We start from the raw sequence: 4,992 nt of genomic DNA, 5'->3' as shown, positions 1-4,992 counted from the left end.
AAACTACTATCCTTTACCCAGGTAATTTAAACAAAGACAATTATCCACTTGATCTTCAATTCGTTAAACCATTCAAAAGTACGACCCTAGGTTAACTTACACCTTCAACCATTAGAAAGTTAAAAGTAAATTTAGGCCCCGCAAAATATAATTAATAAACCACTGTTCGCTACCCTAATCAGCTAATTCTGACGCCTTGCGACCTAACGATACTGCACGAATAAAATCTTCCGTTTCGACTATATCAAGGTAGTGACAAGTTTTTGGCGCCGCTGCCGGGGATCGAATATTTTAATTGAGAAAGATTTTGAACAGACAAAAGTATTGTTTGGTGGTGTCTAAGAAAGATAATCATACACTGACCTAGTTGTTGGATTTTCCGAACAGTCTCCAATTATATTGGAACCAAAATGATCTTGCCTCTCCGTAGTCGGCCTGCCCAGCTAGATACGAAGAAATCTGTAAGAAGTCCTATCAGTTGGAATATCCGATAAGGTTAGCCACCAAATTTCAAGAATAATTGTTTTTATTAAATTATCGATCCTTTTAGTCAATTAACATTTTCTAAAAGTTACTTTTAAGTCTTTTTTTTTAAACAGAAAATCTAAAAAATGGAACATCAACATACCCTTGCTACTATGCAAAAGTCATGCTTAGAAGAAAGAGGAGGACCAATCACCTTGGGAACCGAAGGAATTCCTGAAATCAGTTCACATATGATCAAACTGGTCAGCATGATCTGTAAATTTCAAGGATTACCGACTGACGATCCAAACTTTCACTTAAACAAATTTATCAGTCTGATTGACTCTTTTAAGAAGGAAAAAAACGATAAAAATATTTTAAAACTTCATTTTTTTTAACATTCTTTGTCTACACGCGCTTTAACATGGTTTGATGAGCTTAAACCAAATTCAATACATTCATGGGAGGAACTAGCCACCAAGTTTATAAACAAATTTTATCCACCCTCACTGCAAACCAGTTTAAGAAATGACATCACAAACTTTTTTCAACAAGAAAACGAGTCATTGTGTCTAGCATGGAATAGAATTAAGGTGATGCTTAAAAGATGTCCGAATCATTCATTAAGTCGGGCGGACATAATCATCACGTTTTACAATGGTTTGACCAAGGATGATAAGTGTCTCCTAGACATGGCCTCGCAAGGCAATTTCATGTCAAGAACAGCAGACGAAGCATGGAATCTCTTAGACACAATAGCTGCACAACAGGAAGATTGGAACAATGAACCTGCTGAGAAGGATGACGTCTTCACTCATACGGTAAAAATGCTGGAAACCAGATTACAAGATCTCACCCTCACTCTTCAAGGTTTACCAATTCCTAAAAGTACCGATGCTTCTAGAACTAATCTAAGGTATCCTTACCCTAGATGGACATATAAACAGCAGAATAGCTCGGACTTTAATACAATCCTCCCACTACACCAACCTACTCTCCACTCTAAGAAAACTTTAGTTGAATTTATGAAAAAGCAATACACGATAAACCTTCAAGTCATAGAATGCCAAAACAAGTTTGATACTTTAATAAAGACTTTTGAAGAATTAATAACCAATTTTCAGCTTATGCTTAAACGATTAACCACTAGAGGTGGGAAGGAAACAACTGTTAATGTACCCATACAAGATTTTTCCGATACGAAACCTGTGTCAATTGACCCAGTTGTCAACCCACCGGAACCTATCTCTCCTAAAGCTCCGGAAATTGTTCCGCGAGCCCGCATACCTTTCCCAGGTAGGCTTAGGAAGGAAAAACAAGAAGCACAAATCGCTAAGTTTTGGGATATTATTAAGAATTTGCATTTAAATGAACGACTAGTAGATGCTTTAGTAGAAATGCCAAACTGCGCTAAATTTTTCAAAGAAATGCTATCAAACAAAGAGAGATTAAGAGATATAGTTCTTAAGAGAAGAATGTTCATTAGTGTTACAACATGGTATTCCCCCTAAGTTAGGAGATACATGAAGATTTACGGTACCTTGCTACCTGCAAGATGTCCAAATTAGCAATGCGTTGGCAGACTTAGGAGCCAGTGTAAACCTAATGCCTATTCATTATTCAAAAATCTAGGATTAAATGACTTAAGGCCTACAAGAATGACTATCCAACTCGCCAACATATCAGTTAAGATTCCTCGAGGAATAACTGAGGATGTCCTAGTCAGAGTGGATAATTTTGCATTCCCCGTTGATTTCGTCATTATGGATATTGAGGAAGATACGAAGGTCCCAATCATACTTGACAGACCATTCTTGAATACTGCCAAAGTCGTAATTGATGTACACCAGAAATCACTGAAATTAAGAGTTGGTAGTGAAGAAGTCACATTTAATATTGACCGACTCATGAGCCATCCTCGAAAAGAAGATCTCAATCTCGCTGATTCTTCTCAAGAATTCGTCAATGAATATCTGGAGGATACCATGGCTATATGTAGTCAAGATCAGATTTCTAAGGATCTGTTCTTTACACCTCCTGAAGAAATCTCGACATCCATTCAGCCATAGATCCTGGTCAATATAAATCTCCCCTCTCCAAAAGTAACTTTCTTAGGAAGACTATTCAAATAGCACCGCTAGGTCAAGGCATTCCCCTACCTCTGTAAAGGAGAAGACCGAATGAAGAAACAGATTTCATTCCAGTATTTTAGGAACCACGGTTAAAAGAGGACTGTGTTGAGATTCCTGAACCAACCTTTGAAACTAAAGAAGACATTTCTGAAGAGGAAGCATTAAGAAGGACAATTTCCAGAACCAAAGAACATATAACATCAGTAACCGATATTAAGGAAGAAGAATCAGAATTCCAGGAGAGATATGACTTGTTAGGTAGAGAGGAGATAGCTAGAATGAAGTCATCTATCAAGGAACCTCCGGAATAGGATTTGAAGAAATTACCTGAACATCTGGAGTATGCATTCTTAGAAGGAGAATCCCAACTCCCTGTAATCATTTCGAAAGACCTCATGCCACAAGGAAAGGTAAAATTTATTCAGGTTCTGAAATCACATAAGAGAGCAATTGTTTGGAAGATTTCTAACATAAAAGGAATCAGTCCCAACTATTGCACCCACAAGATCTTCATGGAAGATGATTTCAAACCATCAGTTCAGAGGCAAAGAAGGGTCAATCCAATGATTCAAGAAGTCGTCAAGAAAGAAGTAATCAAACTTCTGGATGCCGGTATGATCTATCTTATTTCCGATTCGCCATGGGTCAGTCCTGTTCAAGTGGTACCCAAGAAGGGAGGGATGACCGTAATCACAAATGAGAATAATGAACTTATTCCAACACGGGAGGTCACCGGTTAGAGGGTTTGCATAGATTATCGTAAACTAAATGATGCAACCCAGAATTCCATTACCATTCATTGATCTAATGTTGGAACGTCTATAAGGAAATGAGTTCTATTATTTCCTTGACGGTTTTTTCGGCTACTTTCAAATTCCCCTCGATCCAAAGGACCAAGAAAAGACAACCTTCACCTTTCCTTATGGAACATTTGTCTATCGACGCATGCCCTTTGGGTTGTGCAATGCACCAGCTACATTTCAGCGATGCATGGTAGCAATATTCCACGACATGATCGAACGCTGTACCAAAGTCTTCATGGATGACTTCTCAGTCTTCGATAGTACCTTTGATTCATGCCTTTCTAACCTTGACAAGATACTCACCCAGTGTGAAGATTCGAATTTAGTTCTAAATTGGGAGAAATGTCACTTCATGGTAAAAGAAGGAATAGTTTTAGGACATAAGATTTCAAAGTCAGGAATAGAAGTCGATAAGGCTAAGATTGAGACCATAGCTAAGCTTCCAGAACCTACTACAGTAAAAGCTGTGAGGATTTTCCTTGGACACGCCGGTTTCTACCAACGTTTTATCAAAGATTTTTCAAAGGTCACGTGACCTATTACTCATCTCATCGGAAAGGAAGTTCCGTTTGTCTTTAATGAAGAATGTGTTCAAGTATTCAACTATCTGAAGGAACATCTCACACATGCACCCATCATGATAGCTCCTGATTGGAGCTTACCATTCGAAACCATGTGTGATGCGAGTGAATTCGCAGTTGGAGCTTGTACTAGGATAACAGAAAGATAAGCACTTTCATCCAATCTTTTACGCCAGCAAAACCTTAACCGGAGGTCAAGAGAATTACACCACTACGAAAAAGGAGCTGCTAGCCGTAGTTTTCGCCTTCGACAAATTCCATTCCTATCTTATCATGTCTAAAACTACGGTTTACATAGATCATTCAGCCCTAAAATATATATTCGCTAAGCAAGATGCTAAACCAAGACTCCTACGATGGATCTTACTCCTTCAAGAATTTAATATTGAAATCAAAGATAAGAAAGGAGCAGAGAACGTCACAAAGGATCATCTTAGTCGTTTGAAGAACCCAGCGATGGAACAACTTGTTGAAAAAGATATCATAGACAAATTTTCAGAAGAACAACTTATGAGCTTAGGACAAGCTAACATAGGATCACAATTCACTGTTACTCCTTGGTACGCTGACATAGTTAACTACCTAGTTGCCACATCCAGAAGAAGGAAGTTCTTCAGGGATTCTAAGTACTACTACTGGGAAGATCCGTACACGTTCAGAATTTGCCCTGGTCAGATAATCAGGAGGTGCGTAGATGAGAAACAAGCAACAGGGATACTTGACCAATGTCACCACGAACCAACTGGAGGTCATCATGGAGCAAACTTAACCGTAAAAAAGTCTACGAATCAGAATTTTATTGGCCGTCTATATTTTGAGATGCGCAAGAGCTTGTAAAGCGTTGTGACGCATGCCAAAGACAAGGTATTATCTCTATGAAGAATGAGATTCCTCGGACTAATATTCAAGCTTGCGAGATCTTCGTTATATGGGGATTAGACATTATGGGGTCGTTCCGTAAGTCTAATGGGAAAGAATATGTCCTCGTAGCAGTAGATTATGTCTCCAGAT

General features: G+C 38.5%; 1 non-coding gene across 1 annotated transcript; it reads right to left on the bottom strand.

Annotated features, from left to right (window-relative positions):
* Positions 1 to 983: 983 nt before the first annotated feature.
* Positions 984 to 1,090, bottom strand: LOC139903775 (small nucleolar RNA R71). The gene has a single exon (XR_011778568.1). It is a non-coding gene; the product is annotated as a small nucleolar RNA R71 (small nucleolar RNA).
* Positions 1,091 to 4,992: the final 3,902 nt, after the last annotated feature.

Source organism: Rutidosis leptorrhynchoides, chromosome 3 (assembly GCF_046630445.1).
Source record: "Rutidosis leptorrhynchoides isolate AG116_Rl617_1_P2 chromosome 3, CSIRO_AGI_Rlap_v1, whole genome shotgun sequence".
Taxonomy (NCBI): Eukaryota; Viridiplantae; Streptophyta; class Magnoliopsida; order Asterales; family Asteraceae; genus Rutidosis; species Rutidosis leptorrhynchoides.
This window is presented reverse-complemented; position numbering and strand designations above follow the sequence as displayed.